Source organism: Toxorhynchites rutilus, chromosome 2, assembly GCF_029784135.1.
Source record: "Toxorhynchites rutilus septentrionalis strain SRP chromosome 2, ASM2978413v1, whole genome shotgun sequence".
Lineage (NCBI taxonomy): Eukaryota > Metazoa > Arthropoda > Insecta > Diptera > Culicidae > Toxorhynchites > Toxorhynchites rutilus.
In genome coordinates this window covers 124,966,066-124,978,397 of record NC_073745.1, presented here as the reverse complement: position 1 = coordinate 124,978,397, position 12,332 = coordinate 124,966,066, and the positions used below count along the sequence as shown (strand labels likewise).

Sequence of the window (12,332 nt, the reverse complement as noted above, 5' to 3'; positions counted from 1 at the left end):
ATCATCTTTTCCTGATTCAACAATTGATTTCTTCAATAGAAATATTATTTCAACTGGAAGTTTTTGGCAATCATTTTTCTCCTTTTTGAAAAAAATTATAGGAGGTTGTGTCCAAGATACGACCGCATTGTTGACGTAGAACTACGCTGTTATTTTATATAAGTCGCTTGTTTATACCTTCGGATATTATTCTATAATAGCGTGAAATTCTAGAAACAACTGCTTAGTAGAATAATCTCTGAAATGATCTTTTCATTGTAGAATCAGTTGACGATAATTGATTGATGATTAATTTTTGCCCTCGCAAAACAATCGTATGTCGCAATTTATTTCATGTCAATGCATTGAAAATTTACCTCGAAGGCTATTCTGGTGGCCTTTTTCAAAATTGACATAGACTCTGCTACAGTCGATTATATATATGCGCTATTCTCAAAAGAAATGCTTCTGTTAATATTACTGGCCTCGAAAAGAGTTGCATTACTTTCTCATGCTCGAGAGAAGCGCAGCTGTCACCCTTAGTGGAGGAAGTTATGCTACTGGCAAGCAAAACCTTATCACATACAAAACAAAATTCCAGAACATTTACTTTCTTGATAACTAAACAGGAGAAATAAACTCTTTTTGTTAATAACAACCTCGAAAACAGTGGCAATGCTTCATTATGATCAATATTAGCGCAAATGCAATCCTAGTTGAAGGCAGTTTTGCGACTGGCACGCGAACCCAAATAACTTATAACATTCCAGTAAGACATTCAAGATGCTTGGTATTCCCAAATAATTTTTTGGTGCACAACCTTAACGTCTGCTTCGCCATAACGTCAGTTTAATGCATTGATGCATTCTCAAAGGCACCAACGAAACTCTTATGAAGACGGAAAATAAACAATATTAACTGCTTGGAAAAAGACTGAATTATGCCACACAGCTTCTACTCTGCTGTAACACCCATCGATGCGAATTCGCTGATGAGTTTGTCAAGAGCGACCGCCTTTACCACCAGCGGGGGGAGCTTGATTTTGGTTGCTGCCTGGCCGTTTACATTTTCGACCGACGCGCCGAAATCGCCTACTTCGCTGTTGTTCGGTGCGGTGTCACATTTGCGAAGGCTCGGTTCAGTGCGAGCGCTTTTCACTGCACCAACACCGCGTGCATCATTAGATGACGCTTACCTCGAAATTTTATTGCCCCTGGCAATGCGTTCGTTTTTTGCAGGGCTCGAGCCTGCCTTCCTCTTCTACTACGCGAAGCGTCCAATTTATGACGCGGAAAGAAGAACACACGATACGAATAACGCGAAAAACGAACAGAAAAATCAAACCACGATTTCCAAGTTGGATTACCACTGGTGGGGTCCAATCTTAGATCGAAGCGCAGCGAAAGCAAAGTGAACTGGATTACTCAACAGTCCAATGCCGAATGAAAGCTTGCCTCAGCGAGATCCACTGTTTATACTCTAGGCAAGTATTCCCCTTCATTCTTCTTCATTTTCTTTGTTCACGGAGACTTTAAATCATACGATTTCCCCTCTGTTGGTCGTCGATAAGTTGCTCGTTATTGATATCTCTGTTCGGGAAAGCACTCAAATGGACAGAACAAATGTATGGGAAAATAGAAACACTTAAAGTTTTCATGAATTTTAACCATTTATTAACCAGGGGATTCTATTGTATGGCATATTACACAAATCTTACGGAATTTCCGATTCGTTTAGTATGTAAATCGCCAAAATCCGTTCGCGGCAAAAATAGTTATTAACGTTAACTTTATTTCATAAAAACGTGACCTGTTTTCTGATTTGATACCCTTAATGAAAGTGTTTACTATTGTATCAGTGGAGATAAGAAGATGATTAACTAATATCAATAGGGACGCTACAAAAGTAGACCGATAGGGACGGCAAACGATGCCATATTTTTTCCCGCTCTCTTGACATTTTTCTTCAGTAAGGTTTCCGTCTCATGAAGGAAACTTTACTGAAGATATACGAACATACGTCTAGTCTAGTCTAGTACGTCTAGTGGAAGAATTTGAATCCACAGGCACAGTACAAAATGTTCTCCTGCCAGTGTGACAAAGAAGTGCCCTTAGTGTCGAGAATATTGCCGCCGCTAGCGCATCAATTGAGGAAGACCCAAATCAGTCTCTCACACGTCGTTCCCAAGCGTTGGCCATCCCTGTGACGTCGTTGTGGCGAATTTTGTGAAAAGATCTTGGCCTACATCCTTACAAGATCAAATTGACGCAAGAACTAAAGCCGCTTGACAACCAGAAGCATCGCATGTTCGTGAATTGGGCTGAGCAACAACTTGAAAATGATCCGGATTTTTTGCGATGAGCTTCATATTTTGCTTTTATGAGGCTCAGGCTGGATGGCTTCGTCAATAAGTAAAATATGCGTTATTGGTCAGGCAGCAATCCACACGAGTCACCATTGCATCTCGAAAAAAATACAATTTGGTGCAGTTTATGGTCCGGCATCGTCATTAAATAGAACTTCTTCCGTGATAATCAAGACATGTTACTGTGAATGGGAATCGCTACCGCAATGATAACCGAATATTTTTGGCCCGAATTGAATGATATGGACTTGGACAATATGTGGTTTCAACAAGACGGCGCCACAAGCCACACAGCGAATTTAAAAATCTATTTATTAAAAATCAAGTTCGGTGAGCGTGTTATCTCACGAAATGGCCCAGTCAATTGGCCGCCTCGGTCGATTTGACGCCATTAGACTATTTCCTGTGGGGCTACGTCAAGTCTGTGGTCTGTGCCAACAAACCCGCGACGATTGATGAACTTCGTACGAATATCGAACGTGAAATTGCTGCAGTATCGGCTGATTTATGCTTGAAACCCGTTAAAAATTGGGTTCAGAGTCATAACTTCTGCAAGCGTGCCCGTGGTGGCCATGCAAAAGAAATTGAGTTCCATACATAATGACATCAAATGTACATGAATAAAGAATTTCATTGATATCCAAAACCGTTTTTGTTTTATTAAGAAAAACTTTAATAGCGGTCTTATTCAAAATCCGATTTATCATGGTTAGTATTTCCTCGACTATTTTTACGAGTGAAATGTTCTCGGGCATATTTGATTATTTTATTACCCTTCTCTTGAGCACTCATTTCCTCAGTTCGGCACCGTTTTGATCGCTCACTACACTCGTGTGAACGTCGTCTATACAGTTTCGGTAGGATGTGGGAGATTCCCGAGATGGTGGTATAACATAATCCTTAAGCCATGTGACCATGTAAGTCTCCTTTGGTTGAAAGGTGACATTAAAGTACATGTATCATACCATGAATAAACAACTTACTAGACTTTATATTGTGTGGTGTGAAGGCTCCATTAAAGACTTAACGAATATGAATTTGATTTGCTAATATATCACTAATATCTATTTTGAACGAATCGTGGAAACAATGACACTGGAATAACACAACGTTGCAAATGAAACTTGCTATTGCTTTTCTCGCTAAAACGACAATTCGCACAGTTTTGCGCAGTGTCGGACAGTGTCCAATTGAAAGCCTATTGGCCCCTTTTCCAGAAAACGAGACGAGCAGACGAGCGCTCGTCTCGTTTGTTTTCATATTCCAGAAGCCGAGCTCGACTAAAAACAGACGAGTAGCTCGTCTGGCTCGACGACCGTTTGGCCGCGCTCGTCGATGAATCAGTCGAATCGTCTAGTTTGTTTGATGTGTTTGTTCACCTTGTTGATTGAAAGCATCGGTATTCTTCTGCTCCGCCTTTATCTTCAAAAATTGTTTCACGGCTAAACTAGTATTGCATAAGCAATGTATGTTTTCAACTGCAACCATCAAATTCAGTTCAGTAATTTCTAGAGGGATGCTAGATGACTGTTTTGAATATATTAACACGGCACGAAAAGGGTCTTCACATATTGAACGAAAATGAGTAATTCAAAACAACTACTTTATTGGAAATACATATATATATATATATATATATATATATATATATATATATATATATATATATATATATATATATATATATATATATATATATATATATATATATATATATATATATATATATATATATATATATATATATATATATATATATATATATATATATATATATATATATATATATATATATATATATATATATATATATATATATATATATATATATATATAGATTTAAAACTTTTCTCGTTGATTAGGTGAACAAACATTGCCCCCAATAAATCCATAATAACAAAACGTTTGAGTGATGAACCCATATGCTCGAGGAAAAATATCAATGGAACCAAAAGATATATTAAACTTATTTCTTTTTGTTATGTTTTTTTAAATATTTTGGCACTGAGAATGGAGTATCGATTGATCAATTTTTAAACTGTTTGTTGTTTTTCTCAAAACAAAAACATGTCTTCTCATCTGACATCACTGATCATACCGAGAAAAACTGACTGAAGTCTCTCCAGTCTACCAAATTAAACATGTACTGGAATAGGATATTTTGCTCGTCTCGATAGTGACTGAAACCGAGACAAGATGAGACGAATTGCTCGTCTCGTTTTCTGGAATAGGGCCCTATATGTTAACCTAAATTTTGAATGTAATCACAACCGCGAAAAACTGCGGCAACATAACTTTTAAGCTGGTTTTCTACAAAAAATCACAGTTTTTCATGATTTTTTTATAGTCTTTTGAACAACTTGTATTTTAACGCCAACAAAATCCAAGCTATCATTGAAGCTGCAGAACGTATGATGCACTTTCTTTCAAAAAATTGTCAAAAAACGCCACTATACCAAGCTTTGAAAAGTCATAACAAAATCAGATTTGATGATACTGTGCTCAAATGTGGGATTTCAAGCACATGAATATTATAGCAAGAAAGGAAAAGTATTACGAAACAGCTGACGCCAATTTCGGTTTGTGTCTGATGACCAGCGATTCCCCACTTCCTTCGCAGCCTTCGAAAACACTGGTTTTTGTTTTGTTTTGTGTGTGCATATCCTCTTCGAGCATCATCTATGCTTCATGCTCGCAGATAATGGTACACTTCGTACGGGTTTGTTGGACCATTGTGAATCCTTAATAGGCACAACTCTCGTTGATTATGCGCCTTCGATTTTCACGGTTGTTGTTGTTGTTGTCAGTTGTTATCAACGAGTTAAGGTAGACAAATTCCTCTATCATCTCGAGCTCATCGCCGTCGATTACAGCGCTGTCGCTACTCTAAAGAGAAATTCTGTGATCAGCCCCTCCTGCTAGCATGCATTTAGTCTTAGACGCATTGATCCCCAGCTCCACCATCCCTGCTTCGTGTTTCAATCGGGTATACAAGTGTGATACCGTCGCATGTGTTCTTCCGATTATGTCCACGTCGCACAGTGCGGCGTCCCATGGTACAATTTACTTCGAAGTACTTTGAATGAAATACATCCAAATTTTCTACCAAGTCTTTATGCATTGAAACAAGAAAAAAAAACTCCTAAATTGATCTCTGCGACCGAGACGTCTGCTGAAGTAGATTTACAAGATCTTATGAATTGCACCTCCGCTAGCATCGACAAACAAATTTCGCTAATGACTTCAACTTCAGTCAATCTCGTCTGTAAATGGAGTTTTGACGGCAGTTCAGGGCATAGTGCATACAAGCAAAAGTTTACGTAAGCAGGAAGTTCAGACGAAAGTTTGTTAGTCGTTGCACTCCCTTAAAACTGATCGACTCCACAAATAACGCTATCATCTGGATGAATCCTCGGCCAAGTTCAACATCGTACTGTAGACCGCTTAAATTTGTGTTCACGAAGGAAGACTCACAAGCTATTCATCAGAAATGGAGAAGAAAATTAAAGCGTTACAGATTTTCATCATCAAAAACAATAGCGCTAAGATCGTTGTAAGTTTTGAATTCCATCTTACTATGACAGATTGAAAGGTGGCAAAAGTGTTTTCCGGAAATAAAGCTTCTGCAAAATGCTTAATTTGTGGATCTTTTCCGAAAGAGAGAAAGACAAGTTAGCATTATAGAATGTTTAATAGTGTATAAATAATAACTATCATTCATCTCAACAGATTGCCATTCAAAACGTGGCGAGTGAAAACTGCTGAACATAAGCAAGAGTATGAAAGCAGAAAGCGAGAAATTCAAGAGGCGTTCAAGTCAAGGATGGGTCTAGTTGTCGACAAGCCGAAACCGGGGTATGGTTCAAGCAATGACAGCAACACCGCACGAAAATTTTTCTCGGATCCACAAAACCAGCTCGGAAATAACAGGGGTAAGTGTGGAGCTGATAACGAATTTCGCTACAATTCTCCATAAAATATCGTCGGGGCGAAAAATTAAAATGTCTAAATACCATAAACTATTGTCGGATACAAGAGATCTCTACATAAGCCTGTACGGATGGTATTTTATGCCTGTAACTGTGCATAAATTATTTGTACACAGTTCAGATATTATGGAAGCATTCGATTTGCCTATTGGCCAGTTATCGGAAGAGGCTTTAGAAGCTACACACGGGCTGATCAGGGAGAACAGGTTGAAGCATACAAGGAAAGCATCAAGAATTTACAGTAATAAGGACTCTATGAACTATATGCTGCTTTCTTCTGACCCTTCCATAGCAGGGTAGAAAAAACTATAGCGAATAATCATCACACGGATGTCAATGATATTTCTTCTTTTTTTTGCTGATACAGTTGAATTTGATTCTGTTTGTCTTTTTAATGAAACTGAATAATTTACAAAATAATCGAAATATGTAAGAAAAGAAATAAGACATAAGCTTTCTCATCACATTAATTAAAAGAGGTGTACTTATTCATAAACTAACAAATATGACGAGACAGAGAAAAAAATTACCTTTAAGGAAAATTCCAAAATAATAAATAAGTAATAAATAGTGTAGAGTTTCTCCTGCTATACAATACATGTATGGAATGTAAAAATTAAATGTGACCCTAGAATAGAAAACATTTAAAAATTGAAAAATCACCACAGTGGCGTTTGCGTAACTTTGCCATCGGATGAAAAATAAAAGATTATATTATTTGTGTATTATCCAAACAGGAGAAATATTCCGGAAAGTATTTTATTTCTTCATAACATTATTAATTTGGCGTTTAAGATACTTTTGTGATTATGTACAAAACATTAGTCTTTTATGCAAACATAATCGTATAAAGCATTAATCTTTTATGCAAACAGTATGAATATAAATATAAATCAAACATTGCCCTAGAATAAAATGTATTTAATTGTTAAAAATGAAGCAGACGAAAAAATGTATAAAAAAAGAAAAATCACCACGGTGGCGTTTAGGTCACTGTGTCGTCGGATGAGATATAAAAGATTGTGTATTATTAGCCTTTTATCTAAACAGGAGAAGCATTCTAGAGAACAATTTAATTTTATGTCACTATTAATATACTATACACTATTAATTTGGCGCTCCCACATTGTTTCAGATAACCAGAAGGGCTGGAATCGCGTACGCCATGGCAAAACGTTTTTTTTACCCTCCCACTTCATCAGCTCCTAACTATTCTAGTTATGAACATTTTTTCTCCGTTTAATTTCTGTTTTATGGATAAATAATGGATAGTAATAATATGCTTTGTTTATTTTTTACGGAACTCGAAATTCGTGTCTCTACACTAGAACACCCCCTTAACACTGAAAAATACATTACGTCACTTTAAGCCAGGAAACAACAAAAAACAAAAAAATGAAATCATAAAAATTGAATGATCGAATGAAAAAAAATATGAAACAAGTCATTCGTGATTTATCAGTCATCCAGCTGGCGATCGGACGGCAGCATGGCTTTCCAAGTAATATTTCTCAAGGTCGAGTTATTGACGGCGCCAGTGGTTGTATGGTTAGCGTAACAGCCTCACAATCCGATCGGCCTGGGTTCAATCCCAGCTGGCGTCGTTGGGATTTTCTGAGGCGAAAAATCTCTGGTTACGTCTTCCTTCGGAGCGGAAGTAAAAGAAGTTGGCCCGGCTCATGAGTTGTTGAGTCTGATAGGTAGGAACAGGTGGAGTCGCCTCCCTGATGTCGGTGATTGGCACTTAAGTGGCGGAAATAGGCCGACGAAAAATAAGCGAAGATAAAAAAAAAAAAAAAAAGGTCGAGTTGTTTAGTTTGGGTTTATTTCAAGACTAGAGGCGAATGAACTGAGAAAGCTTAACGTCTCTATATTTCAAAGCAAAATCATTACACCAATAAATCCGAACACACTCCTGAATTTCCAGAAATTCTTCCAGCCAAAAATAAATATAGAACAGATTTTTAGGGTGGGTTTAGACTAGTGATATATTCATGTGAAGAAATATGATGAGATTTATAGAAATCGCATCAACCGTTTACACTAACGTGAACTTCTATAATGAATATATTCATATTTTCGGTGAATTTATTCACCTGAAGTAGAACTGCACCCAACTTCAGTGATTTCTCACCAGTGAGAAATTCACAAGCGTTTACATATGCTGAATTTATTCAAGTTATATATACCTCGAATAAGTGTATCATATTTATTCTCACCCGTTTACACCTATTTTCACGTGAATGAATCCATCTATAGTTATAGATCTCTCTAATGTAAACCCGCCATTAGAATGCATCGAAATTTCTAAAATAACTCTGTAGTCGTCCTGAAAAGGAGCGATGATTTTGCGTTGTTTTGTAGATGCAGTTGAAGATGATTGATTAATCATTCATTCTCGCGAGAACAATACACGCACTCATAACAATACCCTTAATGCACTCAATACACTTTCCCCCACTACATTTATCTATTCGATATGGCATAAAATCATCAATTCGTACAATCTTCACGGTATCAAAATCGATTAAGTATGTCCTATTTAATATTTCTCTTCTGCTTTGAATCTGCTCTACACTTCTTGCGTATTCTGAAGAGGCGAATGAAATTTTTCAACACAGTAGTAAAATAGAAATTGAAGCCTGGGCGTTCACAATATTTATAAAACTTTCACTGACAGTCAACGACATGCGTCGACAAACGTAACGCTCTCGTTTTATAAATTTTAAAGTGTTCATTGCCCTGTAGCGATCACCTTTAATAAACTGTCATGTTCTGATCGGCATCATTTTTGAATTCCACCGGCCCATAAAGCGCATCAAATAATTATCTTTTCCAGATGTTCAAATTTTTCATCAAAAAAATCTTATGCTGAAAAAAAAAATTTCTTGTGAAGACACTTTTGCGATTACGTATAATACATAAGTCTTTAATGCAAATAGTAGATTTCATCATAACTAACTTTTGTTCCATTATACCTATCCGAAAAAATGACTATAAGGGTTGTTTTGATTTTTGTCCCGCATCCCCATATATTCAACGCACTGTGCGCCGTTTGGATTCGATAAGATCGATCTTTTCATAAAGATCGCCCAATCCTAGTGCGGGGACTCTAAATGCCGTCTTGGAAAACCAGTTGTGCCTGTCGTAGCTACCAGTCATATGGAAAATTTCTAAGGAGCCAATAAAATGATAAAAACGGATTAAACAAAAGGAAGAGATAGAAGACAGAAAAAAAGAGCTGAAGGTTGTAGGAAAAAAGGAACAGACGAAAAACAGAAAGTGGGTTATATCTATGGTATAACCGCAATTGTGACGTAGGACTATCGTTGATTCAGTGATCCTTTGTTTGAAGTTGAATCTGAATCCATTCTGAATGAATGAATAAATGGATATTTGGGGGACTTCGAAAACGAGAGTGTTACGTTGGAGGTACAAGGTTTTATGCATCCAATATTGGATACGAAAATATCCTACTGATGGGGAAGAATAATCTTCAGAAGCTATCCTGTTAATTGCGATTGATTGAAAAATCACAAAACCAAATGTATTTGGTCACAGTGTTACATGGATAGAAAACATTCAAATAAACTCTTTCACATGAATGTATTTTTAAATTCCCAGAGGAACTGGCAGATTATTTTCAGTAAAGATTAGATAATTCCACATTTTCCTCGATACTGGAAGCCCACCAGTGGTTAATGCTAACTCGATAACCATCTGTTAATAGCACTTGATTGTAACATATTTGGTCACAGTGTTACATGGATAGAAAACATCAAAATAAACTCTTTTACATGAATGTAATTTTAAATTCCCAGAGGAACTGGCAGATTATTTTCCGGATCTTTCTCGGTGCTGAATGGCATCCAAACGGAAATAATTCCGTGCGTGTATGTGTGTGTGTAGCGGCTGCTTCGATGGTCACCTTCTCTTCTCCTGAAGGATCGGCTTCTCTGTGCTCCCTCACAGTTTCAAACAAACTGCTTGCGTTTCAGGGCATATCTCGATCCTTCACCGTCCAGCATCCTCAGCAACGATGTTGTCTTGTCGATGTCCTCACGAAAAATGAATGCGTCTCACCACCAGAATATCGCTTAAGTATGCTTTTTGTGCGCGATTGAATCGAGAGAAGGCGTGGTTTACGATGGCAATTTGGGAGGCAAACTAGAGGGGAATGAACTCTCTGAGCTCGGAACTTTCGGCGACTGAGCAATAATCGATTGCGGGCGCATACAATATTGGATACGGAAATATCCTACTGATGGGGAAGAATAATCTTCAGATTGATTGAAAAATCACAAAACCAAATGTATTTGGTCACAGTGTTACATGGATAGAAAACATTAAAATAAACTCTTTCTCATGAATGTATTTTTAAATTCCCAGAGGAACTGGCAGATTGTTTTCAGTAACGATTAGATATTTCCACATTTTCCTCGATACTGGAAGCCCACCAGTGGTTAATGCTAATTCGATAACCACCTGTTAATAGAACTTGATTGAAAAATATTTGGTCACAGTGTTACATGGATAGAAAACATCAAAATAAACTCTTTCACATGAATGTAATTTTAAATTCCCAGAGGAACTGGCAGATTATTTTCCGGATCTTTCTCGATGCTGAATGGCATCCAAACGGAAAGAATTCCGCGCGTGTATGTGTGTGTGTGTGTAGCGGCTGCTTCGAGATCTTCCCAGGAAACGTCTGTGGCATCACTCTCCTCCTGATGGATTCATGTCTGGCATAAGGTGCACAAACAGGCTCTTGGTGACACCGTTCATCCGCGCTTTCATGATAAACGAAGAGCTTCACCACAACAGCGACAACATGCTCCAATCGCTGTTCAATTAGAACTGAGTGGATTTCCGAGCGGTGCTCGCTTATATACCGATTGGTGATTTCAATAGCCTGTTTTGAAAGCAATTTTAAGACTATTGAAACAAGTTTTTGGATCAAAAAGTAACAAGTATAGAACGCGTAGACATTTTATCTTTCGAATGAAGTGTTTATCATACCATTTCGTTCAGTTGTTTAGGAGCTATTAACGCTCAAAATATCGGTGTCCGGCGTAACGCTTTCGTTTTCGAAACTTTGATTTTACACCCCGGTATAGAAATGAAAGACGTAGTCTTACGTCAAAACGACCTAATCCTACTGTAGGTCATTCGATTATTTATTATTGGTTCTTTTGCGTCAATTCGTGTGGCACCCATACATCCAGCTTTTTTGGAATTCAATCTTCTGCAAATGGTTCCAAACGGTTTTATGGTATATACCCAGTTCCTGACCAATCGAGGGAGTGCTCACATGCCGGTCTACTTGGATGATTTCAACGATTTTATCGGTTTCCACGACGATTGGCCTATCAGTACGGGGTGTATCTTCGACAGCCACTACACCAGAACGAAATCGATCAAACCAACGCTGTGCTGTGCGAATCGCTACAGTATCGGGTCCATAAACTACACGAATTTTTTCGACCGCCTTCGTTGCAGTTTTATCTCGCAGGTAGTAAAAATGTAAAATATGGCGAATTTCTTGCTTGGTGGACTCCATCTTTGACGCGCTATAACTTGTAGCACAGATTGTCGTCTTTAAATAGCCGTATAGTATGATCCGATGCGATGAGTACAACACAAGATATGTTTAAGTGTTGCCATATATTGACAATACACGACATTTCTTTTTCCTCAACCCAATATGGCATATGATGGACGGGTCAATATTTGCGATGATGTGATAAATCTTCATATGGTCTCAAGCAACATGCGAACCACATTACGGGATCCTTTTTTTCAGAAGTATAGGAGTTTGGCAGCAACTCCCTCAACAGCACAGTTTACATAACAATTTACAATACAGTCAACTCTCCCTTACTTGATATTTTCCCTAACTCGATGAAATGGCACCTTTGAATGATTTTACAAGCATTCTTCTCTCCAAAACTCGACATAACCCTTGGATATCGAGTTAAGGAGTGGACTGTACTAAAAAC

The 12,332-nt window shown here is 37.7% G+C and overlaps 1 protein-coding gene across 1 annotated transcript in view; it reads left to right on the top strand.

Annotated features, from left to right (window-relative positions):
• LOC129767366 (reactive oxygen species modulator 1) overlaps positions 1-12,332 on the top strand; it is a 327,366-nt gene that overhangs the window by 245,676 nt on the left and 69,358 nt on the right. The gene's annotated exons all lie outside the window — the stretch shown is intronic.